The sequence below is a fragment of the Diplotaxodon limnothrissa genome, linkage group LG14 (assembly GCF_057381915.1).
Source record: "Diplotaxodon limnothrissa isolate DT_005_m linkage group LG14, D_limnothrissa_male_GT1.1, whole genome shotgun sequence".
Lineage (NCBI taxonomy): Eukaryota > Metazoa > Chordata > Actinopteri > Cichliformes > Cichlidae > Diplotaxodon > Diplotaxodon limnothrissa.
This window is the reverse complement of record NC_140609.1, coordinates 1,857,062-1,875,865: the sequence shown is the minus strand read 5'-3', so window position 1 is coordinate 1,875,865 and position 18,804 is coordinate 1,857,062. Positions and strand designations below refer to the sequence as shown.

The 18,804-nt window shown below is 41.4% G+C and overlaps 1 long non-coding RNA gene across 1 annotated transcript in view; it reads left to right on the top strand.

Moving 5' to 3' along the window:
- LOC146618203 (uncharacterized) overlaps nt 1-18,804 on the top strand; it is a 119,967-nt gene that overhangs the window by 72,651 nt on the left and 28,512 nt on the right. The window contains exon 3 of the long non-coding RNA XR_014906791.1: nt 10,416-10,468. This is a non-coding gene — a long non-coding RNA (uncharacterized LOC146618203). The remainder of the gene's footprint in view (nt 1-10,415; nt 10,469-18,804) is intronic.

Here is an 18,804-nt window from a genome sequence, read left to right as displayed (position 1 = left end):
CCAGAAAACCAAATTTGTATTCCTGATGCGATTTTTGGATCCATTTACTTATTTCTCTTTTTAAATTGCAATTTTAAAAAAGTATTTCGAAGATGTGATTTTTAATTTTGTAGTTGAATTTCTTTTAAATAAAGTTTTTATGAAGTTTTTCAAGTTGAACTGTTTATTTATAGACTAATAGTGTATTGAGTAATAATAAATTACTTTGTTAATGTCTTAATAAGTAGATATCACTAAATAGAATTAATTAATATAATTGTAAAAGAATGTTTTATATTTTATTGCATACTTAATTCTTCATTTATAAAATTCTTTATATGGATGTTTGTGGGTCCGTGTAGACGTATAAAATAAGTGATGCCACTGATTCCTATGAGGAATTAGAGACTAACTGATTTAAACGTCAGTGTTGGCATTTATAACAGCTGATAAATGAAAATTAAGCTGTAAAGAAGAGACTGGAGAAACACCTTCATCAATGTTATTATTATTATTATTATTAATGTTGCTTAGTGTGTCGACCAGAGGACACTCTGCAACTGTGATAAACCCAACGACCAGCTGATCCAAACAGGGTTGTACAGATTATAAAGTAAAAAAATTATAAAGTAAAAACAAAAGTGAATTAATAACAACACGTACCTGTAGCAAATGTTAGCTAATGTAGGCTAATGATAGCAAATGGGACGTATGTTTATGTGTCGTGTATCTGAAAAAACAAATTTAATATACGAATATTGGACTTTTACATCATGAAAAATCAGTATTGACATCAGTTTTAAACCAGTCAGGCTTTATGTCGAGTGACAGTATACTGAGAATGTTGAAGTAATACAGTAAAGCTAGTAAGTGCACAAGTCCTGTGATGGAGCGGTATCCTGTTCAGGGTAGCCAGCCTCGGGACCAATGACAGCTGGGATAGATTGGAATTTTTTCACTGGTTAAATTATGTTCTGTTAATTTGAATTGTTCTAAGACTCTTCCTGCAGTAAGCTCTCAAACTGCTGGTGATTGTTGTGCCCAAAGGCAGCTTGCTGCCCGCCATTGATTGAACTAGCGAGGATCCTTTGTATGGGGAGGAGAGTGGGCGGAGAGGGGAGCAGTTTTGGAACCATATTGTCCGTATGTGCAGACACGTGAGTACGCTACATGTCTGAGTCGGGTGGCTTTGCGTCGGCCTTGGGTAATTTCAGACGGCGGTACAAACTAAATGAGACGGACGTGTCCCTCCCGTTGACTTATTTATTTTGACTTTCTGAAGATATGATTGGCATTGCTGCTATTTTTGACTCCCATCAAAGGCTTTTTAAAAAATCTTTGGCAACTCTGATTGTCCCGAAGCCAACCTGTAATCATTTAATGCACTGTACTTCTGTAGAGAGAAAGAGACACTCTTTCACGCTGCTGTCCTAGAAATTCTCTTTTAACTGCTGCTGTGTATTCTGTTTGAAGCCTCCGTTTGACAGCTTCATTTGTGAAGTGTCTCAATTAGGCAGAATATTTCTGCCGACATATCTCGACGCCCAGACTGTCTTACTCGAACATGAAAGCCCAGGCTTAAGGAAGTCATCACACACCTCAGCAGACACACACACACACACACACACACACACACACTAAAAATAGAGGCAGCTATCCTACTAACGCTGGTTAATACTCCTCACCCCAGACAGTCAGATTTGCATATCTTTAATGTGCTTTTTTCTCCTCTGCTTTCCTTTTCTAGTTTCTCCTATTTCTCTCTGTCTTATGTGAGTCAGTCTGGCCTTTTATAGGAATTCTCAGGAGGGCTTGCAGTGCATGTTGGGAAGGAGCATTTTGTATCAGAAAAGCAAGAAAAAAGCAGGCTGAAAAGATTTCAACAATTGCGGTAATTAGAGATTTTTGGAAAGCCGAGACACCCCATCGCCACCGACCCCACCTCTTCCTCGCACTTTCACTCAGTCCTTCTCTCTGAGGCCTTTCAGGCCACTGTAATGGTCTCCATCTGGTCTGTGAGGGAGGGGGAAGGAAAGGTATTGAGTCTCCGGGCTGTATAGGACGACCATCTGGGCTGGGCCACTCCCGTGGCTCTGGGACTGCCTCTCAGCTGCACCGACCGACCAGCAGACACTGGTCCCGGCTACATGCCGTAACCCCGGCAGTAACAATGGCAACAATAGGTCCCGGCCCCATTTATTCCATTAAGCCCATGTGAGTCTTCCAATAAATAGTAAGCATTGCAATCTGCTAGTGGGCTGTCACTCTGCTGCCTGCAGTTAGCATATGCTATACTGATGAAAACATGGCAGTGCAGAGCCAGCTGGGATCCTTCCAGTATACAGTGTGTTTATCAAACTCCGGGGACCCATTTGTCCTCTTCCTCCAAGGCCTCGTTCTAGGAGTAAGGCAGCTTTCAAATTCAAGCATAACCCTAACATTACCACCGTAGTTAATGCCGATTGTTAGCGGCTGCAGCCTGCAAGGCTCGGTTCGGGAGAAACGAGCCCGACTTGTAGAAGGAACAGAATTCCAACTGTTGCATATTTGTCAGTGGTCGTGTTCTTGTAGTTTTTCAATGAAAAGAAATAATGCAAAAATATTTCAAGTCTTTCTTTAGGCAATGAAACGATGCGTCCAAACACCAAAACCAATCCAGTTTGCATATCCTGCTACGCGAAGTGACTCCGGAGTGACGTCGCCTATTTTTGCACAAAACCACTGAAGGCGCCAGGTGACTTTTTTTTTTTTAAGTCTAGCGTTGTTGTCAGTAGGACATCCTCGTCATAGACGTTTTTTCAAAGTCAAACTTTTTTTATAATGCTTCTATGTGTAAAGGCTCCGTTTTCACATGTTTGCAGAGGGTGGAGGGCAGGTGAAGGAGGGCGGAGTGATTGTTGGACATCTCCAATATGGTGCCACCTCCTGAGCTAAAACGTAGCTTTTATTTTTCACCAGTGATAAATAAAAGCAAAGTTTTGCAGAAACAAATACAATACAATACAACTTTATTTATATAGCACATTTAAAAACCAAAGTGCTTCTCAATAGTACAATAAATTAAAATTAAATTACATATAGCAAAGTACAAAATACACTGACAGGTGGAAGGCACTAATTAACCAGTAAGCTAAATCAATAAGTATCAGAACATAATTTAAGAATTAAATCAATTCATACACATAAATATCAACTGGAAGGTTATTCCAGCGGTACAATAATATAAATCAAAATTACATAGAGGTGCGGTTGCAAAGTGCAAACACTAACTATCCGAAAATGCTGGGTTAAATAAATATGTTTTCAATCGCGACTGAAAAGATTGGATAGATTCAGATGCAAGAATAGCAGCTGGAAGGTTGAGGTTGGGTGTGGCTAAAGCAAAGGCACGGCCACCTCTGGTCTTCAGCTGGTAAATGGTAAATAGCCTTTATTTGTATAGCGCTTTACTAGTCCCTAAGGACCCTAAAGCGCTTTACACATCCAGTCATCCACACACTGGTGATGGCAGCTACATTGTAGCCACAGCCACCCTGGGGCGCACTGACAGAGACGAGGCTGCCGGACACTGGCGCCACCGGGCCCTCTGACCACCACCAGTAGGCAACGGGTGAAGTGTCTTGCCCAAGGACTCAACGACCGAGACTGTCCTAGCCGGGGCTCGAACCGGCAACCTTCCGATTACAAGACGATCTGCCAACTATTGAGCTACGATCACCCACTGGGACCTAGGTTGCACCAAGAGGAATTGGTCCGATGATTTTAGCGTTCTCCTAGGGGTATACAGGCTGAGGAGTGCAATAAGGTAGCTAGGCACAATATTGTTTATGATTTTAAAAGTAAGCAATAAAATGTTAAAAACAATACGGTGTTTGATGGGAAGCCAATGTAGGTTGGCAAGAAGTGGAGTGATAGAATCAAACCTTCCAGTTCACATTAAGAGGCTTGCCGCAGCCTTTTGCACGAGCTGCAGTCTATGAAGAAGGACAGATTGGAGGCTGAAGTAACGGGGGTTGCAGTAGTGTAATCTAGGAGTAACAAAGGCATGGATACGTTTTTCAAGATCCTTGCGCGGTATGTAAGGCTTAGCCTTAGAGATTTGACTTAGTTGGTAAAAACTAGATTTTTCTACGGAGGACACTTGTTTATCAAGCTTAAAAGAACTGTCCAGGAAAACACCTAAGTTGCTTACAGTATCAGAGAGGGAATTAGCAAGGGGCAGTGACTTCCCCAACCAGACAGTACAGTCTAGCATTTGGTGGTGTTCACGAGTACTCCACCTGTGACTGGAGCTTATATGCATATCTTTTCCACAAAGTAATTGCAAACTTTAAGTTAATATTTAGCATATTTTAAACCCTGTGATGCATCTGTTTTCCTACACTGTCACTAACACCTTTTCAATATGTGCTGTGCTGTTGTCTTAACATTGCAAGATTCCCTCACCGTTAGCCATCTGACCACTGTTTCATCACATTCAGTTTTTCTCCAGATGCACACAAATGAAATATTGAAATATCTTATAAAATTATAAAGATATCATCATTTTAACATGACTCTTGTTTGTGGTTTGTTTTTTAGTAAGAAATAAAAAAGAACTGCACTGCTTTACCTAAGATGAAACTGCAGTTTGACACAAATACAAACACGTGCCTGATCTATACTGGGATGGGACTTTATTATAATATATGGTAAATGCTTAACCAGACCACTTAAAGGATGTTGAAGCAAACACAAAACAGAATTTAAGACCCTGAACCGCCGTTGTTTATTTATTAAATAACTGTGCAGTCGAAACGTCTTCTAATCTAAACACAGCTTGACTTCCTTAAGAGCCCTCCAACTATAAACAGTCCGTCCTGTTAGAGCTGACTGTATGTAGTATATTTATTCTTCCCAATTTAAATAAAGTTTCCTGCCGACTGGACGGTCATAAGCAAATAATTTCAACGGAAGCTGCGTGTTGGCATGTGGAGCAGCAGGTATCATCGGATTCATTCCTAAACATGCCCTGTTTACATTCTGGAGAGACGGGAGTTATTGGAGTGTGGTCCCGCCCATGAAGGGAAGCGCCAAAACCACAAACTAAGAATCTCTTCCTGTCATTACTTCAATCTCACCTGAAATATATTTCACCATAATAACTAATCAGTGCTTAAATGAAAAAAACCCACTATAAAATACCACCAACAGCACTTATGCTGCACTAAACTAATGTGAAATAGGCTGTCTAAGGGTCTTTGAACCTTCTGGCCTGTGGTTTATCGTTGTGGAAGCTGAAACCAGAATATGTTAAAGACACGGCGTGCAGCGGTTTTTCTATAAGAGGAAAATAACATCAAATTCGTCAGGGAAGCTAAAGACTGCTGAGCAGACAGTATCTACACCCTCAAGTCACTGTGCATGGTTATTGTAGACTAGTAGAACACTTAGACCTCAAAATTCAAAGGAACTTTTTTAAAGGTTGTAGTATTCTTTGGCATCAGGTTTTCAGTCTTACTAATCATTTGTAGAAGTTACATCCAGTGGCTTTAGTAGTAGCTACTAGCTTTCACCACGCACAAGTACTGAAGTAGACATAAAAAAGCTACGTATGTATAATAGGACTGTCACCATTACGTCCACTATCAAAATCATCGACGACTAATTTAATAGTCGACGCGTCGTTTGAAGCTTTGTAAGATCCCAAAAGAGGCAGGAATAAGTAGTAGGATTTAAGAGTGTAATAACGTACTGAAACAGAAGATGGCAGCACTGCATGTACAAGGATGCCAGCTGCCGTTAAACACCAAAGAAGAAGCTGTGTCCGGTATCGAAGCTGTGTCCAAATTCAGAGGCCGCATCCTTTGGAGGCTGCATTTGTAGGCCGATTACGTCACGAGGACTGTCCAATTTCGAAGACTCCTCCAAATGTGGCCCACAAATGCGCCCAGATTTGAAGGATGGGTCGGGTGTATCCTTCGTGGCCCAACCTATCCCAGAATTCATAGCGCTGCCCAGCTCAGTTTCCAACACTGGCGGCAGCTACTTGGTTTTAATATTACTCTTATTAATCTTTCTGGGTAACAAAATAAACTTTTAAGATATTTTCAGGCGAGGGTGTAGCTGTGTGAACTTCTGTGTGAACTATCTGCTCGGATTATTAAGACACCACATATTTGTAAAAGCACGCCGACGTTTTCAGAGACGTCTGTTACCCACCCGCTCGATAGCTAGCCGGGAGGTCAAGGGTCACTAGAGCCGTCGAGAACAGTGAACTCCCGGCTTTTCACAGCAGCAGAAAAAATATGTGCTTAATATTGGCAATATGTAAATACACAAAAATGGAACAAATTCAGACCTTTGAATGCAGCAGAAGCCTTTCGACAGTGAAAATGATCAGATTGTGAAATGTGTTAAATATCTACATGCATTCAAATTGCTCGGTGATCATTTTAAGGTCAGTTTCTCTATAAATAAGTGGTTTAGGGAAAATTAAGGAATGGGTAGTTAATCATGAAAAAATTCCCCATGCTATATAAAAATGGAGTGTGCGTCATGATATGCTGATTTACTTCAGCTGTTCACTCTGTCCAGTAGTACGTCAGTACTGTCAGTAGTACTGTGATGCTGGCTGTTAAGCAGAAGCAGAGACAGAAGATAAGTGTTGCACCATAACAAACTCATATTTTTGCTGAAAGCTGAAATGTTTGACATTTCAGCTTTCAGTAAGCCTTACTGGTTCTTGTTTCACTCGAGCCGAGGCAATTGATACATGGCATTCAAAGCCCTGAAACCTATATTTTCCCTCCAATTTGTCTCCGATTTGTTATTTCAGACTGCAGCTCAAGGCCGACTGAGCACATTAAGTGCGAGCCCTGGCAGCTGAGTGATCGTGTAGCTTCCTTTAGCCTCTTCTAACAGGCTGATTTTGTGCAGGATCTTTAATGGAAATCAGGAGCATGGAGTTTGTTTGCTGCTGTGATAAAGTTGGGTGGGGAAAAGGGTGGATTGGGCGGTAGAAGATGCTTCCATGTAAAAATACCATTAGTATCCATTGTAGCAGCAGTAAATAGGGTATTCCACATGTCCTTCTTTCCAGGAACGGGTTCAAGCTTCTCTGATGCTAAGGTGCATTGAAAAGTGGCTTACAGCTGTGCAGCAACTGAGGACAGTCAGCAGAGCTTTGCATTGGGCAGTTCAGTGGCTAGAAGGGTATGAAGTCATGTGGAATGGCTAAGCATCAGAGACCATGTCGCTGATCAAAAACTTCACCTTTACATGTAGATACAGTATCCTGATGATTTTGACTTTTATTTTGACTCTTTTGTATATTTTATCAGCCAGCCTGCTCTGTCGCACATCATCAGAGGTTTGGTTGGATTGAACTCCCACCTGTACACAGAAATATCTAAAGGTATATTGGCACACCGACTGCTGCGTTGCATCGATATAAAACATACCTGACACGAGATATACTTTTGTGTGAGCTGAATACTCACATACGAGCAATAACCTCTGTGCGAATCAGTGGCCTCCACCCGGTTTGTCATCGATTCCCCTCGTCTGCAGTCTGTCTTTGCCTTTGGCCTCTGTCTGCGGTCTGCCTGTCTGTCACCCCTGACTTTCCCTTTCTGTCTCCCAACAGTCATCCAAGCTATACAGCAGCTCAGCCAGTGGAAGAACGCTGGGCGTGTTGCCAGCTATCCAGGGCGCCAGTTGGGCAGTCCATCAGTAGCATTAAAGACATGTTATCCACCCGAGTGTATCCGTCTGGCTTAGAGCCCTTATCCCCCTGTCCGAGTGCCCCCCAGCCCCATACTTCCTCTGTAGTCACCGAGGGGCCCTGCGTAAAGTGCAAAGTACCCTTCTTGCTTTATCAGCATGGTACCCAGGCATTCGGCTTGCTGCTTTGGGTCTCTTAAAACACGTACACAAATAAATGAGGAGGCTGCTGGAAATAACTACTTTCTCATCTCCAGCCAAGCTGCCCTGCTGGTCAGGTCATTGTCTTTAAAGGGAAAGGGGAACAGAGAAAGCATGCCACTGCTGACCTCCACTCGATGCTTTCTTAAAGAATACAAAGTCAGCAAAGTTCATTTAGCTCTCTTGAAATATAAAATAGACGAGTGGTTCTACAGGGGCTTAAAAGGACTGTTTGTTTCCTGTTATACTTGGTTCAATAATGGACCGAGCATTATTTTTAGCTGTGATGGGAAAAAAAAAGACTGTTTCTGTTTTGATCCTGAATATACAGGATTTGTACTGCGTCTTGTCCTCATTCTATCTGCTTTAATATGTATAATGGCCACTGCTTTGTGGCACTCTTATTATTAGTGCTGTCACTTCAAGGGGCAGCTCCGAAGCAAGTTTAGCAACGTTAGGTGAGAAAAAACTTCATTTCTGGCCTTTAACCCAAATCGAAGAGTGGCGTGACATTCAAACTAAACGTTGTCTAATGGGGGAAAAGGAGAGCTGGTGTTCGCAGCAAAGTTCTCTGTTGCCTCACCGAGGCACCGAGTAGTTTTTATCATTCATGTCAGGAAAAGGCCAGCCAACTTTCACAGAGAATCAAATGGAAAAACACGGTATGTGGACATCATTGTCACAGCGAGTGTGCAAAATATAACCCAAAGATTTCTCTTACACACTTTTCTGTAGTTGTGCCAAGAATCCAAGGCAAGCAAACATCCTGGAAACCCTCGACAGTAGCCTCAGAGCAAGGCTTGCTGCAAACAAGTTCTGGATGTAGAGCGGTCACTCGCCAATGCTAATTTACACAATGCAACTGAAAACAGAAACTCTAATGCGACCCAAAAAGACCCGAGAAAACATGTCTGTAAAGTCCAAAACCACTGATGGATGCGCAGCTGTCAGCAATATTGGTTTTCACTTCCCTGATGTAATCGTTTGTTCATGAAAGTTTCATGTTCGTGAACGTTAAACAGACCCGGTGGAAAGATTTATTTTCATGCCATTATAGTTTGAAGTAGCCTCTATTGGTCGACAAGGAAAGTGTTGCTGCAGCCATCAAGGGAAACACTAATGGATGGATGTGCAACTAATGTATGCGGAGGAAAACCCAGAAGAATAAATGCTTTCTGTGCGGATGTTCACGGGCACTCTGCCAAAGCCGCCCAAAGCCAGGTCATAGTGCTGATGACATTTTACACTATTAAATAAATTTGCCTGAACAAGCTGAAACAGTATGCAGACCCAGGCAGCAGGCATTGCGTTTGACATTGCCCGTTGATGTTTTTCTTGTTAGTTGAGTCGTAGGTCTCAGTGACTTTGGCCTACAGACCAGTGGTTTAACCCCTGGCAACCAACAGAAATGTCTTTTTCCCAACTGGCTGGTGAAGGCTGCTGGGCCAAGTAGGTTGCAAAGACCTCCTTTTGATTGCTTTGGTCATTAGCAGATTATAGGTGTTTCCTATAGTTTGCGTGGAAATTGCCAAATTATCTGCTTTGTAAAAGTGGCACCTTTAGAAACAAGCTGGTTTTAGCACACGGCACAACTTTTACTTTAAAGGTGAAGTCAGTTTCTGGTTTGCGTTGCACTCTACAATATCACAGTTTCTTAGCAAGCAGCTTACAAGTGTTTGCAGACCGCTCACCGTCTTTCAAGTCTGTGGACAATTGCTGCAATCTGCCAGCAACCAAAGGAAGTGCATGGAGTTTTTGTTTCAGCACTCTGTAATCAGTGGTTACCAGTCTGTGTTACAGGGGCTTAGCAACAGGTTAGGAAATACTCGTTTTTCCCTAGTATCTGATGGCAACCCATCTCTACGCCTGTGTGACCGAGACGTTAATGCTTTCAGTAGACGACTGGGAACTCAACTTATTTGTAGAACACTGGAAAGCTCATTTTAATTGCACACACGGTTAGTACACCGCTTACCCAGCTTCTCTAATTTGTGAATAAAAGCTCGGCCGTACATTATCGACCTCTCTCATTCTCCCCATAATAAATCTGAAATGCAGTCTTCATCATACACTTGACTGTGTGGCCTGCAGCAGCTGTAGAAAGAAGAGCAGAGTCTGTTTGCAGCTTTATTGAGGAATTTCTCAAGGTGTCATTAAGGGAGGCGGCTGAATGAACTCTGATGAAAGGCTGACTCGGAGTCTTTTGAACCTGTCGAGAATTGATCGAGGCATCGGTGAGCTAAGTGAATGTTGTGCTGGAGCTCACTACACCAATTGAAGGTCAAGTGCTTCCAAAACATCAGAAAGGAATTTTAATCAAAGGATCTCCTTTGGCTTTCACACGCATCTGAAATGATGTTCTACTTCTTACGTTTGTCTTTGTCATTAAGAAAATCTCAGGTTTTCCTTTATTATGGATATGAGTTGGTACAGTTAGTTTCTAACATTAGAATGAATTGGGATGTGAAAGATGGCAGTGGGAGAAAATGACATTTTTTGTGCTCAGCTTCTGCCATTGTTTCTGTTCACAGGAGTGTCCGTGGAAGAACTCACTCCTGAAGGCCTGTGAGAGGACACACAAAAGGTCAGCCAGTCACATTCACTGTACTGAATGGCTGCAAATCTGTTTGGCTTTTTATCTCAGTCTCCTTTCTCTTTTGACGTGACACTTGTGGCGTTCCCGACAGCTCGCACGTGATCCACAGATTTGTAGGCATTCAATCCTGGAAATGCAGTATTCATAGATTTTGAATACAGGTTCATGCAAACATGTGAAAATCAATGGTTTTCTCACTTCGGCTAAACTGCCCACATTTCTTTTCAGCTCTTTGCAGTTAGAGGACGGTGTATACAGAGTTAAATCTGTCTTTTCTTTGCTCTGACTCATTCTACATGAAAAACACGCACAATAAAGGGCTAATTTTAAGCATAGACATTCGGTTGTCCTACCCAGAATACGTCTCAACCAACACCTGGTAACACTTGACAAAAATTGGGGAAACGAGCAGAGTTTGTGCTTTCCTCTGAATCACACAGAATAACAGGGTGCAATGAAAAGAAAAAGCGTAGTCGCTGGGACGTTTTTATCTGTTATTGCTTTACTCATTACCAAATTTACCTTGTAAATTATTTTTTTAAATGGAGTCCAGATTTTACAGCAAAGCAACATCAAACTGGAATTCACTCAGCTAATATTACTAATATTACAGATTTGTAAATTACACCACGAGAAGGTCCGAGCTCTTTTGTATTTGTTCATCTTGTTTTCACAAAAGAGCCACTGAGAAAATCAACCAGTCCAGCTCTGCAATGCAAAGGCTTACCTTTAGTTATTTTCTTAACGTTGTCGGAGTCGCAACCTTCAGAAGCGTTTTGCATTTTGTTCTTTGCAGAGAATTCAGAGTTTTGTAGACTTACGAAATTGTAACTGATGAGCCGAGATGTTTGAAAAAAATGGCATCTTTATTTGCAATTGGTGTGAAATATTCCAAACTTTTTATTTAATCTGCCCTCAAGAAGCAGAGAAAGTCCATGATACTGCTGGGAAGCATTCATGTAACAAAGTGTTTTGCAGGTTACCTCTGTGGTGGCCATTGCAGCTCTTTTATAGGCCAGTCTGTATTGAGAAGGCGTGGTCTTCAGAGTATTTAAAGGGAGCAGGAAATGGATTGGGGGCCATTTTGAGAAGTTGCTGTCTGTATGTGCACGATGTTGGCAAGAGACAGTAAACCAATTACTTCAGTTAAGATAGAGTGAAGTCTGATGTTTCCCTTACCGCGCCTCTCTGCGTAACAGATACAAACAAAGTGTACCAATTCCCTGTGACCTGGTGTGTCCAAAGGTGCTATACTGCACAACGTTTTACCTCAACAAATAGGATTCATGGAGAGAACGCAAAGAAGTGTTCATGTGTGATGAAGGGCACTAACAGAACATACAGCCGTAATCTTCAAAAACAAAAAGGGTTTTTTTTATACCCCCAAAAAGACAAAATTATTACAAAAATGACAAAAACAAGCTGTTTTAAGAACCAGGTGAGCCCATAAAAGAGGTCAACTTAACAAAACACAACTCAGCGAACTGACCTGCAAGCGAATGAACCATGTGTACACCAAAGGTGAAAACCACAGAGATGATAGCGAACCATAATTTGAGAAGAACCCCGTTCCCCCCTGCGTGGTCACAGCAGATGGTTCAGTCCATTTTATTGGCCTCTGCATTTATCCTCAGCCTCCGCTTTCACCCGAACCAGAAAGGACTGGAGCGGCAGCCAGCTAACTCAGAAAGAATAATTAATATATCATATCCCCATGTCACTATAGCACACAATACAAAACAGACTCTATGCCATCATTTGGGCTGAAGCTTACTGCTGTCATGTGTTACAAACCAACTCAAATGTTTGAATTGGTTAACTTATAATCACTGAAGCTTCACAGCACAAAGTAAAAGTAAGACAGAAAGGTAAACATGTGACCCAAATGTTTTAGTTGTGTGATTTTAATATTATTGGCAATTAATAATGTTATAAATCATTTTAAATAAAAATATTATTTTTCTTAAGAACTTTATTTTAAAGAAATCATAACTCACTGTTGTTTTGCTTCTGTAGCCTAACTAGACCTGCTGTTGATTATTGCAGACCCATGTTAACAGTTTTTAACTGTGAAACAGATGGTTGTTTTCTGTTTTAAACGTTGCCTGGTAGAAGTGAAACAGTGAATCTAAATTTCAGAAAAATATCTGATTTATTTTGAGCAGCTTAGAAAAACGATGACAAAAAGTAAATTAAAAAGCCCGATGATTGGTCAAATGAACGCGGATGACAGAGTCTTTGCTGATTCTGATTCTGATATCAGGTCATGCAGACTAGTTTAAATCTAGATAGGCGGGATTTTCTTTTTATTACATAAATGTTACTATTTATTGTGTAAAATATATATTTTCCTTCATTTTTTGTCAGTACCTAATAGAATGCAGTACATTACTACTGCTGGAAGGTGGCAGTCATGCACCTGAAACCTGTTTGCTGACCACCTTTAACAAACAAAAATAGATGAGGGCACCACGAACTACCAGGTGTCAGACCGGGATTATATGTTACCATATAAACAGCTAATAAAAGCTTTTGTATGGAAGTTCTTAGCATAATTAACGAAAATGAATCTAATGTCTACTGTGCCGGTAAAGCTAGCATCTCAGAGGTCTATCACACCTGTGTGGACTCATAGTAGCAGTTAAATAATTAAATAATCTGATTTTTAATTTTTTTTTCTGTGCCTAAAAGTCTTGTAAACACATTGGTGGCAGAAAATACAGGAATAATTTGAAAAAGCCAAAAACTATTTTTATTTCCAGCTACATGCTGTCCGGCTGGTGAAGACGTAAACCTGACAACATTGTGTCCCCTACATAGTGTTTCTTACATAGACCCTTTTCTATCAGAGATGTGTTCGGCAACATTACTCCTTCATCCTGTCTATTTAAATACCCTCCAAGTGATACAGCTTTTGCTGCAGCAGATTCACAGGAAGTAATCGCTGGCTTACAGTTAGACATCTTGAAGTTTGCCTGTCTTACTAATACATTTTGAAACCTTGTTGTGTAGTGTTAAATTCCGGTTCTTTTGGATTCTTTAGGGCCAAGAAAGACACGGCTCAAAAGTGGTCTTTTTACTTTAAAAAATGATCTTTATTTTACGTCTACGTCACACCACACTTTAAGTTTCGATCAAACAGCCTAGTTGGTTTCACTTTCTAGCTGCAAAAGCATGCAGTTTCCCATCAGCACTTTTTGGCACAGAGTGTACTCAGAGTTAGGCCTTTCTTATATAAAGCAATGTGATCAGCATATTAACATTTAAGATGATAAATTTAAACCTCAACAGGAGTTAGTCAGTCATTGCCCGTACCATCAGCATGATTCACTGCATCATTGATTTTTCAGCTGCATCATTACAAGCAGATACAACCTCAGCATCAGTGCCAGTGGTGAGGCCTACAGACTCTGTAATATCAACATTTGGCTGTAAGTTTGGTTAAAGCTGTCCGAGGGAAGTTCAACTTAATCTGGTTGTACAGTAAGGTAAAGTCAGTACTTTCAGTCCCGCAGCACAAGTTCTTTGTGACCTATGTACATATGCTAATGCCCAGATATTAGGCTTCAAACTTCTGTTGGTCAGTATTATTGTAGAACAAAACCAGCATGATTGTTGTGAGGGCTTAGAATAGAATAGAATAGAATAGAATAGAATAGAATAGCCCTTTATTGTCATTGTCCATATACAATTGTCAGCGTTCCACACCAACTGTGTGAATAAAATATAAATAGTGGACAGCAGGAATGAAAAGTAAACAGGAGAAATATACAAAAGAAGAGAACGGCACGCATTCGAGAACAGGCTGCAAAGAAAAGCCTTGGTCTGAGTCCGTGTGTGAGCTGAGTGATGAGGGTTACTTAGACCGCAGCTCAGCTTGGTGGGGTGGGTGGGGTTTGGGGGGATAGTGTTTGTCCACAGTCCGAATGACCCGGGGAAGAGGCTGTTAGTGAGTCTGGAGGTGTGGAACCTGACTGAGGGCAGCGGGTCAAACAGTTGGTGGGTGGGGTGCGAGGGGTATCCTGTGATGGCCTTGGTTTTTCTGAGACAGGAGATGGCAGCCATTGTTTTTTGGGCGGTGTTAATTACCCTCTGCCCTGTTCTCAGTAGTGGCCACAGCAGGAGGAGAGCACGCTCTCCCCTGAGGAGCAGTAGAAGGTCAGCAGGAGCTTCTAGTCCAAGTTATTCCTCCTCAGGACACGGAGGAGGTGCAGCCGCTCTTACCAGGCTGTTGGTGTGGTGGGTCCAGGTATAATCGGCCATTCATCCAGATTGCACCACCAGATTGCACCCGAGACAAGTCCTCTACCTCCACCCGATACGCAGCAGATGCAGTCACCATCCTAGGCCATACTGGGCCAATATGGTTTGTGAGTGAAGATGGTGTTGGTATGGACTTTATGTGCTGTTGTGCTGTCGCCCTCCGACCTGATGTGCTGTGTTTATGCTCGGAAACTCTGTACTGAAACCTCTTTTGCGCGACTGGGTCGTAGCTGGAAATCCAGCTCTCGCCACAGGTGATTAACCCCAACATCAAAGTCGGTTCAGTTCTCGGAGAAGTTGATTATTGTTACCCTCAAATTTGGATCCTAACATCGCACAAGATAGGGAAGTGGTCAGAACAGCAGACTAATAGCAGCCACAGGTCTAATGTGCACAAGATGATCACCTGAAGCTGGCATGGTTTTATTATATTGGGGGAGTCACAGAACTATGCTATCATGCCTCACATGAGGTCAGAAAATTGCAGGTCAAGGTTTAGAGCGTTTTACTAGACAAATTAAAGCATCATCAATAATTTCAGAATGGTCCTTATTAGCCATGAACCTTAAAAAAAAGGTTTAAAACACCACAAAATTCTTTACAAATTGATTGGATGTTTTGGGTCAGCGTCAAATAATTGGCCGTCTGTTTTCCCCCTCGTTTCCTCTTGTTTTTAGACGCCACCTGTTTGGTGCAGTGACAGCCTCCCAGCACATCCTTTGGCCCTCTGCACTGAGCTACTGGCAAGGCTTTAGTGAGAGCCTTCCACTAAGCCATTACTTTATCACAGTGTGATTAAAGCAGATCTGATTTGCATACACCGAAGGAGGCACTTCACAGACTTTGCCCATTATGAAGCAATTGATGAATAATGATCCATCATGAATGGTGAAACTGTCATTTAACAACTTTGAGGTGACGTCTTTACAAATGCCTACTTTCAGTGCCGAGTCAGGAAGTGCCACATCGTCAATATAAAATTTAAGGTTTAATTAGAGGGTGTATATAGTGTTGACCTGAAACATGAATGCAGGAATATCATAATTCTCATGGCTAGCAGGGCTCAGCTACTCTGGTATTACTTGGAAATCTGAATGCAGAAACGTTCCTTTCACCCTTGCAGTATGACATCAATAAACACTGTCCATGATAATCAACTCTTATTGATTATAGCATCTTATGTAAGATATGCTCCTCACTGGCTAACTGAGGAAAACTGGACTTAAGACGATATTAATACAAAGTATGTTTTAGTCTCTGAGATGTCATCCAATGAGAGAGCAGTATCCCCACAGTAAGATCCACACTTGACTCCTTCCATGCACGGGTGGAAATCCTTCTCTTTAGGCTTAATGAGACTTAACTAACATCACTGTAAAAAACAAAAATGCAATATAAAAGTATTGTATTTTATTCTGTCTCAGAGTGACGCTGAAAAACTAGTTCATGCATTTATTACTTCCAGGCTGGACGACTGTAATTCATTATTATCAGGAAGTCCTAAAAACTCCCTGAAAAGCCTTCAGCTAATCCAAAATGCTGCAGCAAGAGTGCTGACAGGGAAGAGAGAGCAGATTTCTCCTGTTTTGGCTTCCCTTCATTGGTCTTAAATAATCAGGCTCCATCTTATCTTAATGACCTTGTAGTACCATATCACCCTATTAGAGCACTTCGCTCTCGCTCTGCAGGCCTACTTGTTGTTCCTAGAGTATTTAAAAGTAGAATGGGAGGCAGAGCCTTCAGTTTTCAGGCCCCTCTTCTGTGGAACCAGCTTCCAGTTTAGATTCAGGAGACAGACACTATCTCTACTTTCAAGATTAGGCTTCAAACTTTCCTTTTTGCTAAAGCATATAGTTAGGGCTGGACCAGGTGACCCTGAATCCTCCCTTAGTTATGCTGCAATAGACGTAGGCTGCCGGGGATTCCCATGATGCACTGAGTTTTTCCTTTCCAGTCACCTTTCTCACTCACTATGTGTTAACAGACCTCTCTGCATTGAATCATATCTGTTATTAACCTCTGTCTCTCTTTCACAGCATGTCTTTTATCCCAACCAATCACAGCAGATGGCCCCGCCCCTCCCTGAGCCTGGTTCTGCTGGAGGTTTCTTCCTGTTAAAAGGGAGTTTTTCCTTCCCACTGTCACCAAAGTGCTTGCTCATAGGGGGTCATATGATTGTTGGGTTTTTCTCTGTATCTATGAAGCGCCTTGAGGCAACTTTTGTTGTGATTTGGCGCTATATAAATAACATTGAATTGAATTGAATTCAGGGGTATCATTCCCTTTATCCTCATCTTTCCAAGACTTTGGCTGATGAGTTTCTATTCCTTTGCCCAAAGTTGACTTTTATTTTTAGAATAATCTATTTTTTAATTTATTTATTTACAAATATACTAACCAACAGCATCAGGATCATTCACACATGACTCAAATGTTGCTGAATTGTATTGTAACAGTAGTCCTGCCGGGGTCTGGGATCGATGATCCTTTGACAAGGACCAGCTTGGCTGTTTGATTAGGTTGGAAAAAGTCAGTGCTACTGTTTTGTTGCTCTGAAGAGGGACAAATACAAACTAGCAATAATGTGACAGTTTGGAAAAAAAGAATCTGCTTTTAACCCGAAAGGTTTTGTTAGATTGTAGTAGGTTTCAGTTCAGAGGTATTTTGGTGGCATTCAAGTGAACGTGGTCAGGTTAAACAGAGATTACGAAAATGAGGAAGTTACTAACATCATCAGAGGATGTGCGGATAGACAACCTCATCTTGGTTCCTCCAGCTTTTGCGTAGGCAAGGCAAGGCAAGGCAAGGCAAGTTTATTTGTATAGCACAATTCAACAACAAGGTGATTCAAAGTGCTTTACAGAGACATTAGAAACAAGAACAAATAAAAAGCATGATTTAAAATTGATTAAAACAAGCAAATAAACTAACTAACTAATTAACAAACAAACAAACAAACAAACAAACAACAGTATATAAAATCAAAACAGATAAAATCAGAACAGTAGATAAAATCAGTAGTTAAATGTAAGTTTTGAAATTTAAGCTTAAAGTGTGGATTTGGTGCTTTATTCAAATGCAGCTGAGAACAGGTGAGTCTTCAACCTGGATTTAAATAAACTGAGTGTTTCAGCTGATCTGAGGCTTTCTGGGAGTTTGTTCCAGATATAAGGAGCATAAAAGCTGAATGCAGCTTCTCCGTGTCTGGTTCTGACTCTGGGAACTGATAAAAGACCGGATCCAGATGACCTGAGGGATCAGGAAGGTTCATACTGGGTCAGGAGGTCATTGATGTATTTTGGTCCTAAACCATTCAGAGCTTTATAGGCCAGCATCAGAACTTTAAAGTCTATCCTCTGACGGACAGGCAGCCAGTGTAAGGACCTCAGAGCTGGACTGATGTGGTCCACTGTTTTGGTCTTAGTGAGGACTCGAGCAGCAGAGTTCTGAATGAGCTGTAGTTGTCTGACTGATTTTTTAGGTAGACCTGTAAAGATGCTGTTACAGTAATCAAGCCTACTAAAGATGAATGCATGGACTAGTTTTTCCAGGTCCTGTTGAGACATCAGATCTTTTATCCTTGATATAATCTTGAGGTGATAGTAAGCTGACTTTGTTATTGTCTTAATGTGTTTTTCTAAGTTTAGGTCTGCATCCATCACTACACCCAAATTTCTCGCCTGGTTTGTGGTTTTTAGATGTATAGATGGAAGTTCTCTGGTGACCTGTAATCGTTTTTCTTTGGCGCCAAAGACTATTACCTCAGTTTGTTTTTGTTTAGCTGGAGAAAATTGTGGCACAACCAGTCATTGATTTCCTCAATGCATTTACCAAGAGCCTGTACAGGGCCTCGGTCTCCTGGTGACATTGTGATATATATTTGTGTGTCATCTGCATAGCTGTGATAGTTTATTTTGTTGTTGTTTATAATCTGTGCCAGTGGGAGCATGTAAATGTTAAACAGAGGGGGTCCCAAGATGGAACCTTGGGGAACTCCACATGTGATACTTGTCTGCTCAGATGTGAAGTTACCTATTGATACAAAGTATTTCCTGTTTTCT